Below are 23,472 nucleotides of genomic sequence, written 5' to 3' on the forward strand. Positions count from 1 at the left end.
TGGATTTGAGTGAGGTTTTTGTGCGGCCGGGTATGCAGAGGTTGGTTGTTGCTGTCCACTACTAGGATCGGAAATCCCGACAGGTACCTTGCTAACATTAGCGTTGTTAGCATTCAGGTGAGCCATGACAGCTGCTACGGCTGCTGAGACTGCAGCTTGGAACGTAGCTTCATCGAATAAGAGAATAGGTTTCTTTGCGTTTCTTCGTTGGCATGGTTTTCCTACACGGAAAGGAATACGAGATAATGAGAGACGATGGCTAACCCTGGACATATCTGTCCTGACTGTATTAGGTATGAATTTTTCCCGTGCCTCGGGTACTGGTTGTCTGAGTGTCGACCTACATCCCTATGATGTAGTCCTGGTAATCAAGGTAGGAGTATAAGTATCGGAAAAGGCCATAAGATGCGAGTCGTTCCTACTAAGTTACCTTTTATACTAGGAAAGGTTTCACTCTCCGACCTGGAGAGATTTGAGAACAGTTCAGAACGAAACTGCGGAAAGAGAGGCTTATGGAGGCTTATGGTTAAATATTCTCAATAGAGGTGCGGGGTTCCGCTCTAATCGTGTAACTGGCAACGGGAAACGACGATTTACCTAACACATAGCGTGAGTAGTGTAACCACTAACTCACTAAATTGTATTATTTTACGGGTTTATTAGTGTGACGAACACGAGGAAAAGACAATTCTCGAGTTCCATGTACTGGCTCCCTCTGTCTGCCTCGTATCTTTGGCTGGTATAGACGTTGGTTCCCTTCGGGTAGTTACCTAAGGTTCCTCTCTTCTGAAGACATTGAATTTCTACTCCGCCTTACTTCTGAATCCAACTCTGGGTGTCATCACTTCATGATGGATGACTGGGAATCTCCGAAGTTTAGGCGAATTTCTCACCGATGTCCCTAAAAGATACAGGCACTTGGTGAATTCAATAGTCTCGACCTAGTTCATTCGTTTCCGAGCTGGAAATCTTCCCAATGAACTTCTTCGGGGTCGGACTCAACTCTTCTGTTAAACACTGAGGTGGATAGGGTTTTCTACAGGGTTCGTGCGAGAATGGAAATGTCTAAAGAATCCTAAGAGATTATTAACATTTCACTGGATGATCGATATCGAGTCCTGCTACGAATACACAGGGTATACAATTCATATATAGCTTAGATTCGATAGGCCTTCGAATATGTGATACTACTCTATATCCATATCCCAACGAGGAAAAGGAAATAGAGCGAAACCACACATTCTTAGCCTATGGGATCCTTATTATATATAACCTTGGGAGTACACCCTCTGTAGTTGTAGGTATATCAATAAGGATCTTTTTAGTTCTTCACACAAGGTTAGTTATGGATCCTAAAATACCCTTATGGTATTTTAATTCTTGATTGATTCTTATCTTTTGATTATGATTCTGGGATTATTGTTAGTCTTTTAGTATTCCAAAATACTCCTATAGTATTTTAAACTTTATGTTTGGCTCTAGCATTCCTAGTTGGTAGGTTTCAGACCTGTTGCAACACCACTATCACTCCCAAGCACACGTTCATCGCATCTCGAATAAATGTAGTTGATCAGGTTACATTTATTCCAGCTTACGATTACATAACTGCCCAGGTTTAACGGTAATGCTCAACATCCGACAACTTTTATTATTGTTGTTCTTGTGATATTTGTGTTCGAGTGTTTAGGTTTTGGATGTTCTTATACTTTGGTAAAATATGTTTATATTTTAAAGTATAATTCTTGGTCAGAGTGTTTTATCCCATTGTATTTATAGGTTGTATATCTTTTATGAATTGATATACTTAGCTCACTATAAACAATGCTTTGATACCAATCTGTCACACCCCAAAACCGGAACGGCGGAAACGTTCTGGGGTGGATGACGTCATGTCAAGTATCACAACACATGCATTATAGTAATCAAAGTACAACAAAACATTGCATTAATAGTAATAGTTTTACATGGTTTACTTTACAATACAACAAGGTAATACAACTAATAGAATAAATACAGCATGGTACTAAGCTATCTTCATCAACGGCTCCTGGAATGTACCTGTCTAATGCTAACATGAGAATACAAGTTCTTTGAAAAGCGAGTATCAGCATTTTTACAAATGCTGGTGAGTTCATAAGCATTTAGTGACGTTTTTATTCAAATAACTTTAATAAAAGTAGTAGTTTAAGAGGTTACAGTGTATGAGAGTTCTTTCCAGAAAATCCTAAATTTTCTTTAATAAAAGCAGCCTTCTACCAAGACTGGACAGAGTTACGTGGTAAAAAGTAGTTTTCCCTTAATCGCTATCATTATCAAAATACAAAATTTGATTATTAAAGAAAGCAAGAGAAGTCAGGGAAATACATAGACTCCAGGAGAGTATCGAACGAACGACACGCCTGGTTCAGTCTAACAAAAGAAGACACAGACCCCAGAAGGTTCCAAATGAAAGGTACAGTTGGTAAGGTCTAAAACAGTGAATACAGACCACAGACAGTATCAAATGAAAGATACATCTTGCAAGGTCAAAACAGAGAATACAGACCGCAGACAGTATCAAATGAAAGATACATCTTGCAAGGTCAAAACAGAGAATACAGACCGCAGACAGTATCAAAAGAAAGATACATCTTACAAGGTCAATACAGAGAATACAGACCGCATACAGTATCCAATGAAAGATACATCTTGCAAGGTCAAAACAGAGAATACAGACCGCAGACAGTATCAAAAGAAAGATACATCTTACAAGGTCAATACAGAGAATACAGACCGCATACAGTATCCAATGAAAGATACATCTTGCAAGGTCAAAACAGAGAATACAGACCGCAGACAGTATCAAATGAAAGATACATCTTGCAAGGTCAACACAGAGAATACAGACCGCAGACAGTATCAAATGAAAGATACATCTTGCAAGGTCAAAACAGTGTGACTCTGAAAATGAGTTACCAGCATACAGTGTAAATTGCCGGTGAAATACCGTTACCTTAAGACCATGAATTATAAGGTAACCCGGGATACTCGTAACCATACTAACCGACACTAGAGTACCAGACGCCCTACAAGCGTCTAGTGGAATATCCAAGTCGTGAAGTATAAGCGTACAGTGGAATAACCGAGTCGTGAAGTATAAGCGTACAGTGTGAGATAATAGAATCGTGAAGTATAAGTGTACCAAGTATAAGTGTATCACGATGTGGAAACGCGTTATCAAGTAGGAGTTTTAAATAAGTAAAAGCGAAGCAGCAGTAACTAACAAGTAAAAGTATACGTCGTGAATGGGAACTTCGATGAAAACCTTGGAAAAACCTTTATACTCCGGGAAAATCACATTTGGTATTCTTTGGTAAAATAAGTTTGAAAAACTTTATAAATCCTTGGAACCTTTATAAACCATTTTAAAATGAATTTAGATAAAACAGTATAAGTAAGAGTTTTGAAACAAATGAAAACCTTTTTGAAACCATCATAGTATCCTACTCGGTAAAACAGTGTACAGTGTGGTAAAATCTTGTGCATGCGGGTTATCAATCACGTATGATTGACATGATAACTAACATGTTTAACTTGTATTCCCCCCTATAAAACGTGTAAAAACATTTAAAAGGTTCATTCAGGGGTATGAACTCACCTGGCGTAAGTGGATCCGACGAAGGTGCCGGTTGGGTGCTCGGTGTCAAGTAAAGACTTGGACACACTTAGTGACCTATTTAACATATGATAACATATGTTTACATACAATTAGTACATATAATACTAATTAAACAAGTATACGCACCCTAAAGAGCGGAAAACACTTTGGTTAAGTGTTTGGGGTGTCCCGGGTAACAACTAAGGGCTCAAATGGCTTAGGAATGGAGTTTGCTCTCCGAGAGTAAACTCTCTACACTTATTTTATGGCCCAGGGACAACTCCCCATGATTTTACGGCCGTAAACTCATGGTGAGGGGTTCTAGGGTGTTTTAAAGGCTCAATCTTGTTCGTGGGATTTTTCTAGGTCCAAATCCATAAGGCATGAATGAGTTTAAGGCTTCTAAGGGCTTCATTAGGGAGTTTACGGCCCATGAACCATCCCTAAGGGAGTTCACGGCCGTGAACTCCTATGCCATGAGTTAAGTGAAGTTTTAAGCCCTTAATACCTTCCTAGTATTTTATAGTAATAGTCTAAGGCCATTTGGGGAACAAAAACCAACATTTTGGCATGCTTGAGGGTGTTTACGGCCTTGACACATGTCTAGGCCGTAAACTCCTTTTAACCCCTTAAATCTTTGTGTTTTATTGATCTAGACCCGAAATAGCAAGTCCCTAAATTATGTATTAAGCCTAAGGGTGGTTTGGGAGTGTTTTTGGGGCATTTTGACAAGGTTTAGAGGTGTTTACGGCCTAAGCATGTGCTTGGGCTGTAAACTCGCTTTTATGCCTCATTTTGATTGTTTTAAGTGATCAAACACTCCTAGGCTAAATCCCCAATTAGTTTCCAAGCCTTTAGGGACATTTTGGGGTCATTTTGGCCTTGATTAAGGGGTTTACGGCCTAAGGAGGATCTTAGGCCGTAAACCCCATTCTAACAGCTTCTAAGTCCGATTTTAAGCTATAAACACGAATCATAATGTTTAGAACAAGCTAGGATAAGCGGACTTACGATTTGGATGTGTTTGGTTGCGGATTTGGCTCGAAAACGGGTCTAGTGAGAGAGTATAGAGAGAGAGAGGGTGGAAAAGGCTCCAATGGAGTTTACTCCCCCTTATATATGGGTGGGAGTTGGAGCTTAGTGGGAATCTACCCGATACTGCCGTTATACGGGGCTTTTGGTCGCACCCGATTTAGTGGTCGTAATAATAAAAACTAACTTTTTTCAATTAAATGGAAATGTGTATTACGAGTTTTTATTTCTCTTATCATGACTTAACGGTATAAAGATATAAATAAATGAAACATTTATTTATTTGACGACCTCAAATTAACGGAACCTTTATACAGTGGAATATTCCGTTAACGGTAACGGGGTAATGTAACGGAATAACTTTGGGTTGTCACATTACATCCTCACTACATTTCCTAAAGTGCTTTTTCTTACACTTATCACACCATTTCGCTTCGCCTGCTTTTCCTCCACCAAACTTTTTCGAATCAGATTTCGAAAATTTTCTTTTCTTACCGGAACCAGATGTTCCCTCAAACTTTCTCTTCTCACCAACCTCAACCTTGTTGGTTGTTCTCCCCTTAATCATGTTCTCAACAGACTTGGCAGCCCAGATAGCTGCCTCTAGAGTATGTGCCTGACGTACCGACACCTCGTACTCCCATGGGAGTCCTTTTGCTTATCGGTCAACCTTTGTCAGCTCATCTGGCACGATGCGCAAAGCAAACTCCATCTTATCGGTAAAGTTATTAGTGTATTCATCAACTGACATGCTGCCTTTTGTCAATGCCAAAAACTTATTCTCCAACTCCAACAGATTATGAGCCGAGTAGAACTTGCGTTTGAACTGCGCCAAGAATTCTGTCCACGTCAGTTGCAGTGGCTCATTAGGGCTTAAAGTCTTTCCTAGAGTGTTCCACCATCGAAAGGCTCCACCTCGGAACTGACACACTGCATAGATAGTCTGCAACTTGCCTCTGCAGCCACAAGTCATGAAGGCTAACTCTATTTCTGAGATCCAATCCATAACTCCAATCGGATCCTCCTTTCCATTGAAGGTCGATGGTTTGCAAGTTAGAAAGTCCTTGTACTTGCATCCCATTCCATCATTCCTTCCATCATGGTTGTTTTGCCTAACTATCGGTGGGTTGGCTTGACCAACAGACCCACTGAAGTTTCCACCTTCCGAGTGCTCTTCATTTAATTCGGGCTCTTCCACTTGAATTGACAGTTCTTCACGATTCTGTTGAAGCAACCTCCTAGTCTCCTCCATTTGACGATCCAACATCGTTTGAATCATCAATTGTACACCAATCATTTTTATCGGCTCAGGTGCTGCTGCTACGACAGGTATTTGGTCAATCACTGGTGGTTGATTCCTGTTTTCATCAGCATTTCCAACTCCACTTCTTGTTCTCACCATTTTTGATCTATACACCGAATAAGGTGAAATTAGATCCTTATTCTCGATAGATATTCAAATCATCCTCATCACTCCGAAACGTTTACATGTTAGTTCTAATATCGTAGACGTACGCTTAGAATCCTACACACATAAGGTTTCCAGATCCGGTCGGCAACAGACCATAGATCCGAACAAATAATATCATAAATGGCAACATATAACATTTAGCACATAAAAGCATTTTAGGCAACTTTCCTAAAATAAACTAGTGCTCGTGTCTAAAATATAACAGACACACATCTCAAAATTTCACTTAGCATTTTAAGTTTAAGTCTAGAAATCCTACAAATTCCTAGTTCGCTTAAACTAATGCTCTAATACCAACTGTGACATCCCCAAAATTTTGGCCAGAAAAGACCGGTTTTATTTATGCTTTTTAAACATTTTCAGAGTAAATCCTTTTGATTTTAAAAGAGATGCGGAATTTGTTCCCAAAAACAAAACATGATAAAATAGATTTTTCTCAAAACATTTCATGAAGAAATATAATTTCATTCCATAATCAAAAACCCGGGATGTCATGTTCCGATGCAGACCATAAAACATAAACGATAACATTACAAGTTATTCAACAAATATATACATATACAGACTTGTAAACAAAACAACTTGATGATTATCCATCTTATTCCCTCGCGCCACTTCCTGTAATACAAAGAAACTGAGTGGGTCAGGCTTAGGAGCCAGGTGAGCATATAGGGTTTTCAACCCACAATAAATAATCAAATTAATTTTCATCAACCAACAATAACCCAATTACCCATTCCCGTTATTCTCACTTTATGTCCCTAAAATAACTAACACAAGGGACCTAGTCTAAGAATATTTCATCAGGGCGACAACACATGCATTCGGGGGTTTTCCCGGCAATATATGTTAAATAAGGCAACCATGGGGGGGGGGGGGGGGGGATGGAGTACAGCGAATGAACACCCAAGTTCATTAACACCTACAGGTGGCGAGCCTGCTAGTGTTCCACAAGACTGTCTAGAAAAGTCCGTGGTCGTCATTTAAACTCTGCTAGGTGACTGAATCAAAACAACATCGAGGCCTCTCATCTGTTTATTACACACCAACTATCTACCCATGTTCTACCCAACATATTAGTAGATAAAAATATACATTTTTATACATAGTTTAAAACCTGTATAGCATGCTTTAATCAATACATAATCCACATAACAGATAAGGCACACACACATAACACGTATTTCATAGAGAATAAATTAGATCTATGAGATAGAAGAGAGTAGATATACATTCACACATATACAACAAAATATATACACATAGCACGTATTTTATATAAAATACTTCATAATAATGTGTTGGAAGAAAGTAACTACACACCCACCTGATCAAAAGATGATCGGATAGCACTACGTCTTGCAGAAGTAGTGTTTCTCTGTAGATCTGTAAGATTTTCACAAAAACCGGGCTCCTCACGGGCAGGGATTTCGGCTCGGGAATATCGCTCTTCGGGATCCTCGGGGCTTTGGATCTTGCTTCAGGGCTCGGGAATGATACCGGGGCTTAAGGATATGATTGGCATGCAAATCGATGCAAAAACTAGAGAGAAGAAAGAGTTTGAACAAGAGAAAATGGCTGATCTCGGTTTCTATTTATAAGTTGGGGGTCTGGGATTACGCTGGGCGTAATTTCAATTTACGTTGGGCGTACTCAGTACGTTGGGCGTAACTTGGTTACGCTGGGCGTACTTTGACGTCACTGCATGCGTCAATTGGTGGCACTCGAGTATTGGTCAGGAAACTTGTACCCTTGTGAGTACGCTGGGCGTACTCAAATTACGCTCGGCGTAATTTGACTCGTCAAACTTCTAAATTACGTAACATTCGCATATGAGCTCCGTTTTCGACGTTCTTTATATCCACGCGTAGGTGAGATTATGGTCTACAACTTTCGTTTAGACTCCGTCGGCTAATTCTGACTTTATTTTTATTATTTATTTTTAGTAGGCCCGAACAGGAAAACTGCGTTATAAAATCATAACTTCTTCGTCCGACGTCCGTTCTCGCCTAACTTTTCATCATTTCGCTACTAACAACGAGATCTTCGATTCTCGTTTAGATTGTTTCGTCTAAAACCGCTCGATCTCTAATCGAGTATCCAGGATGCATACCGCTAAGTCGAAACTTCAGAAAATCATAACTTCCTCATACAAAGTCAGATTTGGGCGTTCTATATATATTCGGAAACCTCGTTTCGGCCATTACAACTTTATGCAAAGATATCGGGCTTATCTCATACTTTAATTTTGATGCTTATTTTATTCTTAATTCATTAAATTATAATAATTAAGAAAATGAACACATGATTCACATCATTCACGTAATACTCAAATATTTCATCATTAATACTTCAAAAAGAGTTACAAGGGTTATCCTAGACTATTACATCAATGATAATTCCTAGCCTGGAAATGCAGGCGTTACATTACTGATGATATATTGGTCTATTCCAAGACACAGGAGCAGCTTGAGGAGCACTTGAGGGAGGTGCTGGAGACTTTGAGGATGGATAGACTTTTTGCAAAGTTCTCTCAGTGCGTGTTCTGTTTGCGCGAGGTGCAGTTCTTGGGGCACCTTGTCAATCAGAAGGGTATTTTGGTCAATCCGGCCAAGGTCGAGGCTGTGATGCAGTGGGAGGTTCTGAGGTCTCCATCTGAGATTCAGATTTTTCTTAGTTTGGCGGGTTATTATTGGAGATTTATCTAGAATTTCTCCAAGATTGTTGTTCCATTGACCCGAGTGACCAAGAAGTCAGTGTCATTTGTTGGGGGCTTGAGCAGTAGGTAACTTTTGAGACTCCTAGACAACGATTATGTGAGGCGCCGATTCTGACCCTGCCATAGGGTGTTGATGATTTTGTGGTCTATTGTGATGCTTCGATCACGGTTTTGGGTGCAGTTCTGATACAGCGGGGGCGTGTGATTGCATACGATTCAAGGCAGCCGAAGCCTCATGATTTTTCACTGTTTTAGGGGGGGGGGGGGGGAATACAAGTGTCATACAAGAAAATTTGTGTTAATATCTAAATGTTTTCAATATTTATTAATCGTTGCCGTTGATAAAATTATATATATATATATATATATATATATATATATATATATATATATATATATATATATATATATATATATATATATATAAGCTATATAATTAGGGCTCAACAGGCTTAGAGTTGATAATTTGACTCCATTTCCTGTTCCTTGTTTGGTTATGGGCTTGGGGTAGAATTATTTATTCGATTGTCTATTTAATCGTAATTATATAAATATTATATTTATATAAGCATAAAATGATTTCAAACTTGTTAAAAAAAATTATAAATTTTGTAAACTGTTTTAGTACCATCTGAACATAAATGTTGAATTTCACGGAAAAACCGTATTACAAATTTTACAATTTAAACTTTCTGAATTATTAACAATACAACAGTTTTAGTCACAGTAAAATACAAACATATAAACTATAATAGGTATAGTTTATGGAACTTACTTACTACTTTCAAAGTGCATATTACTATATGGAAAACAATATATAAACTATAATAGATACAGTTTTATGGATCATATGCACTACATTACATATTCAGAATACATTACAGAGAACAAACATATAAACTATAATAAATATATTTTATGAGATATACTTACAGTTTATAAATTTCAAAGTAACTTTTCATTATTCTACACGTAACCGTCAAGACGATATTTGTGAGACACACTTCACGTACTTATATAAGTACCAACCAAGTCCTAAAATTATAACCAGAGTCTCTTGGAGGGAGAGCGTGACACTTGTGTATAGATCTATACGGGACTGACAATCCCGCACCTGATCTGCTTGCAACAGCTAGGCTGGCAGGCCTATGGTGATAAATGTCGTAACGATTGCGATGCCTAAAGAACGTCGTGTTCAGGCCATCTTAGGTCATCAAGCATGGTTATGATAACTCACAATTTGGTATTGAACAATACGATTAGTGTAAGAATAAGTAAACATCTTCACATAGTTTTATTAAATAATATAACTATAATATAGTATTTTACAAGTACAAATACAGAACACTAAGTCAGTACAGAGAAAACATACTTCTCATGGTTTCATATGGATTAAAACTATAGCATACTATATCAGAGTACGATAACATTTAAACGTTTTGATTACAACATATTACAACAGAAAATATAGGATTTTCTGGGAAAAACATGTTTACCTTTTCAAAGAACAACGACATATTTCAATTACAAACATGCTTATGAACTCACCAACTTAATTGTCGACACTCTTTTCAAAACTACTTGTATTCTCACGAAATCAGTAAATATGTATCCATAGGTTTTGAGAAGATGGAGCTTCATAGACTCATGTATTTTAAATTTTGCTATACATTTTTGGTGTCAATATACAATGATTTGAACACATATGTAATAACTTATACTTTATCAACACATGGTTATTGTACTTTGATTACTATTATACAATTGTTGTGATACTGTACATGACATCCTCCGCCCCCGAACGTTTCCGCCGTTCCGGTTTGGGGGTGTGAAAAACCCTAACAAAAAAGGTATGGGGATAGTAATGAAGAAAAGTGGTGTGACAAGTGTAGAAGGAAGCACATTGGAAGACGCTCTAAAGAGGTGACATGCTTCAAATGCGGGAAGACTAGTCACTACACCAGTGAATGCACAACCAAGAAAGAAGTTTGCTTTAAGTGTGGTGAAGAAGGACACTTCAAGCAAGACTGCCCAAAGAGGGAAAGCTACAAAGCTAAACGTATTGCCGAAGCCAAAAGCAAGAGCATTCCAGATGATCCTTGATGAAGCCAGAATCGACGCAAGGGATTAGGAGTAAGGATATATAAAGTAGCTAGATAGTATCATGTGGTGTAGCCTAATATAAGAGGCATAGTGTAGGGTAAACTTAAATATCTATGTAATCGTTCAAGAAATAATATGAACCTTGGTTATGTTATCTGATGTGTTAAGTTGCTATATGATTTTTCTTATGTGGTGACTTGGAGAACTGCGAGACAACAGTTGGGACGAGTATGAGTATGTATGAAAGGTAGTAGAGGCCTATAATACTGGAAGCAGATGACTCGCACTTGGATTTGGGAAAGTCACAAGGTTACCAAGGCACTAGTAAGTGATTATGTTTGATTCATGTCTGTCGTTACCATCGGTAATGACTAAGAAGATGATTGTTATTCCGAACCTAGAGGTCATATCATTCGAGTCCGAATAAGATGAGTATGTTATGTGGTTCAGAAAACCAAGATCGATGTAGCATCTGACTTAAGCGAGGAGATTGAGGTAAGAGATAATCAAAGTGATTAATCGAAGTATTGCGATCGTTGTTAAAGAAAGAAGCTTGTAGATAGAAGTGCTACATGCTAGAAAGTGATTATATCACATTAGAACATGAAGGAAGTTGTCTTCAATTATGGAATTTGAGTCTAAAAGACATGAGTCTAAGTGTTACATCATATGATGAGAGGTCATTAGAACATGACCCATCGGTCTATTATGGTAATCGAAGGAAAGAACTTATCTTAAGTTTGTTAAGAAGAAGAAGAAGGAGTCTCCAATAGGGATCAAGATTGTAACTAAAAATGTCACGATTGAAAGTCCAACATGGTATAGAGAGCGGGTGCAAGATCGAGCACCGCCTGCAGTCAAGAAGTCCAAGAGTTAGATACTCATTCGAAGGAACATATGAATTACGATTATTACCTAGGGTGAAAAGACAACGTATGGAGTCATTATACAAGCCCTATTTTGTGGATGATTTCAGGACGTAATCATCCTAAGGGGGAGATAATTGTAAGGCCCGCATATTCAGGGTAGTCAAATTAGAGACAATAAATGTCAAAAATGACTTTTTGATAGAAGATTATTTAGAGTAAATAATCTTAAATAACTTATAGTATATGTCACAAGGTTCTGTATATATAAACTGAGTTTGGGATAAAATAATTTGTAGCCTCAGGGATCTAAATGAAATTCAAGTTATAACGAAGAAGTTATGACCCGTCGAAGTTTTACGGCAAAACCGGCATGACACCGAGAATCGTAAAAAGTGAGTTTGCGATAAAATAATTTGTAGCCTCAGGGATCTAAATGAAATTCTAAGTATACGTTAAACCGAGAGCGTGCATAAAAAGAACATCCAAATCTGACTTCGTATGAGGAAGTTATGATTTTCTTGGATTTGGCATAGCAGTATGCAACCTGGGATTCAAATATTAGATTGATTGATTTTCAGCCGACACAACCTAAACGAGAATCGAAGATCTCGTTAATAGAATCTCAACGATAAAAAGACAGATGAAAATGGACGTTGGATGAAAAAGTTATGAATTTTTAACGGACTTTACCTGTCCCGGCCTATTAAAAATATAATTTAAAAATAAATACAAAATTAGCCGATATAGTCTAAATGAAAGTTGTAGAGTACGTTCCCACCTATAAGTTGATAAAAAGAATGTTAAAATGGATCTTGTATGCGCAAGTTACGGAATTTAGAAAACTGTTAAATCTGTTGCGAGGGTAGAGTGTACGCCTCGCATAGGAAGCCTCTACGCCCCGTGGTCTCGGATAAGCCACGTCGCCCCAGAAGACATCGAACACCTGTCCTCTCATATGCCCCACGTAAGCAGGAACGCCCTGCACACCGAGGTACACGCAGCGTACCTGTGAGAGTACGCCCTGCGTAACCGAAGCCAGTTGCCTATAAAAGGGATGCGAGGGTGCCTTCATTTCTCTCACCAAAAACCATTCTCTTCTATCTCTAACTTCTCTCTAAGCCCTACCAAGCTCTAGTACTTCCCTAATGCTAAGAGGAAAGCCCTAGAGCACCAGAAGGCTCCAAGAAAAAGAGATTTTTGGCTCAGAAAGTTCCGCTCCTGCAGAGCCCGGTTTCTAGCAAACCTCCCGGTAAGTGAGTTATGCTCACCCTACTTTAAGTATAGCTTAGGTTTAAATTTGTTATTGTTATTATAAACTTATAAACTGTACATATATATATATATATATATATATATATATATATATACATATATATATATATATATATATAATATTATAAAATACAATATATAAAGTGTTATTATAATATTTTTTTAACTACTAGCGGTACGGAGAATCTGGTTTGAATGACCGCATATGGTTGTTGGATTTCAGAACAACTATTATGCCAAAATGGTCTTGCCCTCTAGTATTTCATGCCTGACCCCTTTATGTACACATAGCGGTCGAAAAGTATTGTTTAACACTTATAAAACAATATCACTCGTAAATAGTTGCGATAAATATTAGACTAAAATCTAGTGGTAATAATACTAGGTTTCGTTGAAGGAAATTATATTGTCAAGAAGCGAAACGCTGTCCGAGTTTAGAATCATCACTTTAATAAGTGAGTGCATAGTCCCTTTCATGAACATGATTTTAGCACAAGTATTAATTAAAGTATTAAATATATGTTTATGTATGAAATATTTGATATTGCTTGAAATACGTGTTAAGAGCATATCTGACGATATATGATGATTTAGGATACATAGGAAACCTAAATTAATTAAGAGGAATATTGATAGTATCTTCTTATGAGTAAAATTGATATGTACACGGAGGGTATAACTTTAAAATTTGTCATTGATCCGAGAGCATGGATTAGACATAGTTATTCGCCCTAGTCCGCGAGCATGGATTGGGCACTGTAATTTGTCATTGATCCAAGAGTATGGATTAGACATAGTCATTTGTCCCTAGTCTGCAATTATGGATTGGGCCTAGTAATTGATCCTAGAGCATGGATTAGACATAGTTATTCGTCCCTAGTCCGAGAGTATGGAGTGGGCATAGTCATTTGTCATTGATCTGAGAGCATTCATTGGACATAGTTGTTCATACCTGATCCGGGAGTATGGATTAGGTAAAGCCGTTCATTTTAGATCCGAGAGAATGGATCATGTCGTTATGAGGATCGACGGGGTGGGGTAGAATTGCTTATATGAGGTAATATTGTATATATTGTGAGTTCTAATATATATATATATATATATATATATATATATATATATGATATAACATTGTGGGATTGAAATCTCTATGTACTCACCAGGTTTCCCAACCTGACCCATCCAATTTATTTGAATCACAGGTATCGATGCGAAGATATATTACACTGAGATATTAATGGAGATGTAAATCATTAGTGTAAATGAATGTTAGGTCTGTTTATGTTTATGTTTCTGTATTGACGATGACATCCCGATGTTTTAAATAAAAATACATTTATCTGGAAATGCTTTGATAACATCATTATCATGTTTTCTAGGAACAAATTCTGCAATACTACTCTTTAAAAAGGATACTTTGTTTTATGGGAACAAATTCGACACATCGCAGTAGACTACGAAGTCCTCTGTTACCTCTGGTAGTGATAGTACCGGTGCACTGCAGAGTGCTCGCTTTAGAGTTCGGAATGCAATTTCTTGCTTATCTGTCCATTCAAAGGGTACACCCTTTTGCGTAAGCAAGGTAAGTGGCTTGGCTGTTTTGGAGATGTTCTGATTTAACTTCCTGTAATAGCCTGCGAGACCTAAAAATTGACGAATTTATGTGGGTGTCGTTGGGATCGCTTATCCTTCGATGGCTTTATCCTTAGAAGGATCCATGTGTATCCCTTCTTGGATAACAACATGACCCAAAAAGTTCACACTACAAAGCCAAAACTCACACTTCGAGAGTTTTGCGTATATTTTTTCGGTTCTTAGGGTTTCTAAGATTTGCCATAGATGTTGGCCATGGTCCTCTTCTCTTCGAGAATAGACTAGAATATCGTAGATAAAAACGATGACAAAGTTGTCGAGGAATGGTCTGCAGATTCGATTCATTAGGTCCATGAATGCGGCAGGGGCATTCGTTAGACCGAAGGGAATTACGACAAATTCATAATGTCCATAACGAGTTCGGAAAGCGGTTTTGGGGATATCCTCCTCCTAGACTTTGAGTTGGTGGTATCCGGATCGCAGATCTATCTTAGAGAAGTAACTTACTCCTTGGAGTTTGTCAAATAGATCGTCGATTCGCGGAAGTGGATAACGATTTTTGATAGTGAGCTTATTTAGTTCCCTATAGTCGATACACATCCTAAAGGAACTGTCTTTCTTCTTAACAAAGAGAAACGGAGCTCCCCAGGGTGAAAAACTGGGTCAGATGAATCCTTTGTCCAAAAGTTCGCTGAGTTGGTTGGACAGCTCTTGCATCTCCGCAGGGGCCAATCTATAGGGCGATTTGGCGATGGGTGTAGCTCCTGGTACAAGATCAATTTGGAAATCGACTTGTCTTTCTGGGGGTATCCCCAGAAGATCGTCAGGAAAGACATCCGAAAACTCGCAAGCCACTGGGATGCCTCGAATATTGACCTCTTCTTTGGACTTATCCACAATATGAACCAGAAACGTCAAGTCCTTCCTTCGTAGATACTTATGTGCCTTAATGCATGAGATAAGGCGAAGGTTCATGCTGGGTTTGTCTCCATATATAATTAGGGTTTTGTGATTTGGGAGGTGAAGGTAAACGGCCTTCTCGTGACACATAATTTCAGCATGGTGGGGGCTTAACCAGTCCATGCCGATAATCACATCAAAACTCCTAATGGAAACATACATTAAGTTTATTTGAAAGACGTGTTGGTTCAAGGTCAGGGTACATCTGATGTAGGTTTTCCCAGTGGATTCTGTTTTCCCATTAGCCATTTCCACCGTAAAGGTTTGATTGAGCTTCTGGTGTTGTTGTTTTAACAAGTGTTTGAACCTATTACTCACAAAGCTTCGTTGTGCCCCGGTATCAAATAGAATGCATGCATAAGTGTGGTTTAGGAGAAACATACCGGTGACAACAGCGGGATCCTGAACTGCTTCTCCCTGACCCATGGTCAGCACTCTTCCTGTTCCTCCATTCCCAGGGTTGTTGTTGTTGGGGCAGTTTTAACGGAAATGCCCAGTCTTTCCACATCCATAACAGGTGTGGCTTCGTTTTGCATTGTTGCCCCTGTTGTTGGTGTTGTTGTTGTTGTTGTTGCGGTTTTGTTGTTGTTGTTGTTGTTGTTGTTGTTGTTGTTGTTTCCTTGCTGCTGGTTCTGGGGAGGATAGGTCCTACAATATTTTGCCGTGTGAACCTTTCGATTGCAACTGGTACAATGCATCTCCCTGCATTCGCCATTATGATGGAGACTGCACTTGTTGCACTTTGGGAGATTCCCGGAATACTGCCTAGGGGCACTACGAGTAGCTGAGACTGGAGCATGTGGTGTGGAGGGAACTTGGGTGGTTGCTGCATTGACTGTCACTGTTTGTTGCTTCTTTGACGACTTCGAGCCTTGTTGTCCCTTTCTCTTGTTATTCTTTCCTTTCTTGTTGTCACTCTCCTTCTTGCCTTCAGCTTTCCCTGGCTTCTCTCCCTTCTTGTTGTTGTGGTCATACAGTTTCTTAGCCAACCTCTTGGCATTGTCGAAGGTTTCGGGATTTGCAGCTATCACATTCCCTTGAATTGGGGAGGTTAATCCCCAGATGAATCGTTCGATTTTCTTTCCCTCTAAAGTAATCATGCCAGGGCACAACAGTGACAGTTCGCTAAACCTTGATATGTATGCATCAGTGTCGGAGTTTCGGACGGTGAGATTCTATAACTCTTACTCCATTTTCTGGATTCTCCTCGCGGGCAGTACTCGACCATCAGCATTTCTTTTAACTCTACCCACGGCATGGTGTTGGCTACGGGGAGAGTCATGGCTTCTACATTTCCATTCCACCAGGTGAGAGCTTGGTCAACGAACGTGCATGCGACAAACTTCACTTTCATCTCCTCGGGGCATTCGCATATCTCAAATATCAATTCCACCTTCTCGATCCATCTTTTTAGGGTTATCATTCCACCCGCGCCATTAAATATTCGTCGCTTGGTGTTGGTGAAATCTTTGTAAGAGCATGTCTTGGTAGGTCCTTGATTTATCCCGTTGTTCGAACTTCCAGCCCCTTGTCCATTGCCTCCCCCATTGTTCCCTTGGTGGATTTGTGCCATGGCTGCGGTGACCACAGCAGATACAACTGCTTGGAATGCAGTTGAGTTGACTTCAGGTGGGGTTGGTCCAGGGTTTCCACTGGTTGGTCATTGAGGCATTTTTCTGTCATGGAGCGGAAAGATGTTGAGTGCCTATGATTTTTGTGCGTTTGTGGTCCTATAAACTAGGTGTAGTGCATGTACTTAAGTTGTTTCACATGTTAACATATAATCATGGATACATAACACATAACAGATAACAACATCACAATAGAACACATATTTTTTTCACTTAATAATATTCGTACTTTGATACATGAAAAATTTCTCAAAAGAGCATACATAAGTGGTGCAAGTTCGGCAGCGTAACAACTCTATGAGTAGTGCAATCACTTAAACATAGAGTCAATGGTACATAGCATAGATCATAATACTAAATATGGGTACGACTAGTCCTAGTCATGGTGGGATGTGCCAGGGGGTGGTGCTGAGGAAGTGGATGCTCCCTAAAGGCGAGCCACTTGTCGTTCCGCATCCCGGAGTCGAGCCTCCCACCTCGCCTGCCTCATGTGGAACTCTCGGATAACCTCTCGCGTCTCTTGTTCCGCACGCTCAACTCTAGTCCACATTTGGTGCATTTAATCGGCGGTGCTCTGAGCTAGGTCGCCAGTGTTCCGCAATCGCCTCACCATGACCGGAAGCACGCGATCAGCCTGTCCTCCCTCCCTCAAGTCGTAGAACTCGCGTGACATGTCGAACAAGGGTCATTGTCCCTGCTGTCTGCTCCACCTCCAAAGGTCGATACCCCAGGGGGGTGTAGGACCAGTTGGGCCCATCCGATGAGCGGGCACCCTAATCGAGTAAGGAGGGTTGATGACTTCGGACTCCGCGTCCGAATCACCATCATCGTCATCGTAGGGTTCCTCCTCGAGGTGTTCTTTGACTTCCTCTTAGTCCAGATCCACCACTGGCTCAGCAGGTCCGCCCTCGACTTCTGCCTGAGGTTCCTCTTCAGACTCCTCCTCGGGGTCTTCTTCAGGTTCCTCCTCAGACTCCTCCTTGAGGTCTTCTTCAGGTTCCTCCTCCAACCATCCGTTATTCCCCTGATTAGGGAAATACAAATCTCCAGGGTGATTGAAGTCGGCCATACTGTATGCGAGAGTGTATAAATATACTAATATTATTCCTAAGATGTTTTAATTGTTGTATAATTTGAGTTGATGTTCTCTTCTTGGTAGTAAAGGGGTATGTTTTTAAGTTTACCGACCATCGCGATTTCCTCGGGGCATATGATAGTTGTACTTTGGAGGAAATGTAGTTGATCAGGCTACATTCTCCCCTTAATACAACTATGTACAGTCCCGACTTAACCGAGATGCCAGTATCATCTTATTTGATTTGGTATTACATTCTCTTTCCTATATCGTACAAGTATAGGTGTTTTATCGTTGTGTTTTATTTGTTTTGTTCAGAGTTGTTTTAGTACCTCTTTGGTTTATAATTGCATATCAATGTGTGGTTAGATATGTCAGTTCACTATAAACAGTGTTCTGATACCAACCTCTCACACCCCCGAACCAGACGGCGGAAAATTCTGAGGGCTCACGTGACTCAAATTGAATATCATCACAATGAATATACATGAAACATAACATAAACTTCACCATGCATCAATACATTACAACTGACATTGTTCACATCAAGTATATTGCCTAAATATTACATATTCATATCATAAATTGTTTGAAAGTTTTCAAAAGCATAACACCCTAACATACTTGGTACTACTCCTCTGCTTACCTGTTACCTGAGAATACAAATTATTTTGAAAAACGTCAACATATGGAATGTTGGTGAGTTCATAAGCATGGTTGTTTTAAAAATGTTTATATAGTTTGTAAAACCCAGAAAATCTGATATTTTCTGAAAAGACAATTGTTTTTACCAAAGTGTGAAGATCCATAGTTTTGTACGTGAGTGTTTTCAAAACCTGTATAAATGAGAAGTTTTGCATGATAGTTATTGAAAAGTACGAGTGAATGGTGTTGATTTCCTCGAAAAACCCGATGTTTTCCGATGACATAAAATATAATATAATTGTTTCGAAGTGTTATACCATCACAACAAATGATTATGCTTTTCCTTGATTACTCAGATAGTATTGGATTTATTTATGTGAGTCATTATAACCATGCATGATAATGACTAGTTCGTCTGTCTTGGCATTCTGACGAACGCCGGAATTGATCTTAAGATTTTGTCACCCTAGACTAGCCGAGTCTAACTGTAGCAAACAACTGAGGTGTGGGGGAGTCACCCCCGTATAGATCTATACACAAACTCTCGCTCTCCCTCCAGGAGACTTTGATTATAACTACAGACTACAAACAACCCATAAAGGTGCCGCCCGTTATTACTCATTGAATCCAATTGAATTTGATAACCATTGATTAACGACCTGTATTTGTTTACTGAATTGAAGGTAAGCCTAACAAACGAGAAGAAGAGGATTACAAAGTCCTGCTAATTACGTGTATTATTTAAGGTTGTTGGGTATACGAAGGACACGTAGGCCCATTTCACATTTGATTTATTTGGACCTTACTAGCAATGCTAATTGGGCCACTAAGGCCCAATAGCACTTGAAAGCCATTGAGAGTCCCTTAAACATGTCATTAGGTAGGAGGCCCAATAACATTTATTTTTATCGTTGGGCTCAAAAGTTATGTTAATGGGTCACGAAGGCCCAATAAGCCTAATTTGAGACTTTCAAGCCCAAAGATTTGAATATTTACTTATTTTAGGTATAGTATAATTGTTGGAAAGTTTGATTGAACGATTGTTAATTTCGTATCGGCACGAGGCTGGTCGGTTGTTTATAACGATATTTGGAATTATACGTATATTCATCTTTCCATTTTCATGAGTTGTAGTTTGGTATTTTTGACTCAAATATCTTAATAATAAAATAATTGGTTCAAAATATTGGTTTGACCTTTTCAGCCATTCTTTAATAAAAATGAAAATTTTAGTACCTTATTTAAAAAAAAGACATTTTAGGCCCTTAAACCATTTTCTTGACAGTTTTGACCCATAGACTTGTTTAAGTGATGTTTTTAGTTCAAAATTTACTCTTTGGCAGTTTCAGCCCTTCCAGTAAAGAGTTTTTTAGTTTTAGCCCAAACTTTTCGCAACTTTTACAATTTTGGCCCAAAATCCAAAAAGTTTACATTTTTGATCCTTGTTTGGAAAATAAATCATTTTAACCCATGAATTAGTTTTGTTTACCCTTTTACCCCCTATTTTTGAGAAGTTTACCATTTCAGTCCCTTGAAAATTGTATTTTTTGCAATATTTGGCACAACGGGTTGAAAAGCCCAAAATTAGGCCCATTAAGCTACAAATTACATTTCCAGCCCTTAAAAGAGTATGATATTCATAAAAACATTTATTTTTACCGTGTTGACTCTTTTAGTCCTTAAGAAAACCGTGGATGGTAATTTTCAACCCAACTTTTGTTTATTTCACAATTTAAGTCCAAAAATGGGTTTTATGTTGTAACATGCTTATTATACCTTAGATGATAAATTTTCTTAACTTGTTAAGTGTAATACATACTAGATCACATATTTCCCCCCCATGAACTATAGATCTCAAAATATCTTTCATTTTTGGCTCATATTTACCACAAAACACAAGAAATCACACATAGCATACAAATACACATAGATCTACACATTTTACTTTTATTCTCCCCCATAAAACATGTGAAAACCAAAAATAGAGGGGTATGGACTCACCTTGAGTTTGTGGGTTCGGTTTTGAAGAGAAATGGAGTAGTTTGATGTTATTTTTGGCTTTAGCAAGCCCTCCTTGAATAGATCTCGAACTTATGGAGGTTTTCTAAGAGTATGATCACAAAATGCTTAGAATGGATGATCTTAGCATGGAAATGAAGTTGTAAAACTTAGAGGTGTAAGGACTTACCAAGGGAAGATGACTTTTTCGTGGAAACCTTCTTGATCCACCTTAGATCTTCGAAAATTTGAGAAGGAAGTGAAGACTTTCTAGAGAGAGTGAGGTTGAAAGAATTTGGTGAAATGTGTGTGTGTGTGTCATTTTCGTCCGAGAGATAAGAAGAAGAGAGGGGAGGTGAGAGTTGAGGTGATATTCATGGAAATATAAGATTTATGCATGGGTTTCCAATGGGTAATTATGAGGTGTCTTGCCCTCGTAATTCTACATTTCTTTTTTTTTCTTTTGCTTCCAACTTGGGCCGAGATTTGGGTTGTATAAGAAGGAAAGGAGTCATTTTGAGCCCATGTTCGAATTTATGAGGCTCAAGTAACATTCTTCAGCCCATTGGGCCTCTAGACTAATTCACGGCCAAATATACATCAAAGAATGACTTTTATGGCTTATTAGGGCTAATTAGGTTTGTTATGGCCCAATAAGGCCCATTAAAGTTAACTAGTCCATTCTAGGCTAATGAGGCCCAAAATATTTAGTTTCATGCAAATGGGTCCAAATTAGGGTCCATTTAAGGGTCCGAAGCCCAAAATAGTCAAATTGGAAGCTTATGGATCCATTAGGCCCAATAAGAAAATCCTAGTCCAAAATGGACTTAAACCGGGATTTTTAGGGTTTCCAACTTTTTTTTGACTATTTGAAAGTTTTTATAGGGTATTTGATGAGATTTTGTTGTCATTGAATAAACACCATACATGTTTTAGCTACAATGTCATTCTTTGTTAAGTGTTTACAACGTATCAGAATTCCTAATTATGACACAATGGATTTGAATGATTGTCATGTTAACTTTAATTCAACACAAGTATTGCATTTATATTTTGAGTCTATATGAATGTAAAGGTTGTGTTTAATTTTGATTAATCGATTTAATGTGTCAAAATTAACATGTCTAAGTCTAGAATGTTACACATTAAAAGAATCAAATAAATAAGTGGAAGGGTTATTCATGTCATTGATAGCCATTACATGGAATTTAAGCATTCCACCATCCGAATAGCCTTTGCCTACAAACATACCCTTTATGTTTAGTACAAACATATTTGAATCAAACACCAAACAAAAACCATGTTTGTTCAACAACCATCCAAACACTAAGTTCTTCCTAATCTATGGAACATACAACACATCATTAAGTGTTAGCTCTTTTCTATGTGATACCATTTCTGGAATGTTTTAAACACCAAATTAAGTGTTTAGAATCACAATTTCAAGAATAAATTTCTGCATCAACTTGAACAACCTTATAATTCTTTAGTCACTCATTCTTTTAGCACACATGGCGTGTAACACCCATATCAATCCATCACTTAATGGAGTTAGCATCTATAGAGTTTACTTTGGAAATCATTCCACTTTGGATGGTGACATATTTGAAATCATTTATACACTAAATATAAATGTTTAGAATTCTAATTTCTAGAAAACATGCTTGCCTCTTACTTGGACACACCTCAACATAATTAAAAATCTATATATGAACAATTATGAAACTAGATTTTTGATGCATAAATTCTAAAAATTGATTTCTCATGCAGAAAACTGATGAAAACCTTCTGATACAGAAATTCTAAAGCTTGATTTTTGATACAGAAAATTGATACATAAATTTTGATATAGAAATTTTGAAACTTGATTTCTCATGCAAAAAACTGATGCATAAATTATGATATCAGAAAATCTGATGTTTTCTTTAAAAAAAACTATTTAAAATGTGATGTTTTTAATGAAACCAAGCTGCCTTTTCAGTTTTTCAGGCTATTTTTCAGAAATACCAAGCTGTTTTCTGATTTTCAAAGCTGCATAAAACTGAAGTTGTTTTTGACTAAACAAAGCCTTTTTGTTTTTCACAAAACAATACAATCTATTCAAGACTGCTTTAGCCCTACTAAAACCTGTGAAAAATGTAATTAAGTTCATAATCTAGTAGCTCTGTCTCTCAGCTTTCCATGGACTACTTTTACTAGCTCATACGATTTTCTACAATTTATTATGAATTTTACAAAATTGTGTATCATAGTTGTTAAAAACCTAACGAGTCAGTGAAAATCGCATTTTTCACCCTAGTTAGATTTGTTTCCAGCTTTTGGCCAAAATTAATGAAATGAAGTAGACTCATATACCAAACTTTGAGAAGTGGTTTCAACAAAAATTGAGCATCCATGACAAAATTATGATTTTTCAAAGATTGGATAGATTAGAGCATTTCATAAGAACACGTAAATTGTGTTTTTG

Source organism: Lactuca sativa, chromosome 4, assembly GCF_002870075.4.
Source record: "Lactuca sativa cultivar Salinas chromosome 4, Lsat_Salinas_v11, whole genome shotgun sequence".
Taxonomy (NCBI): Eukaryota; Viridiplantae; Streptophyta; class Magnoliopsida; order Asterales; family Asteraceae; genus Lactuca; species Lactuca sativa.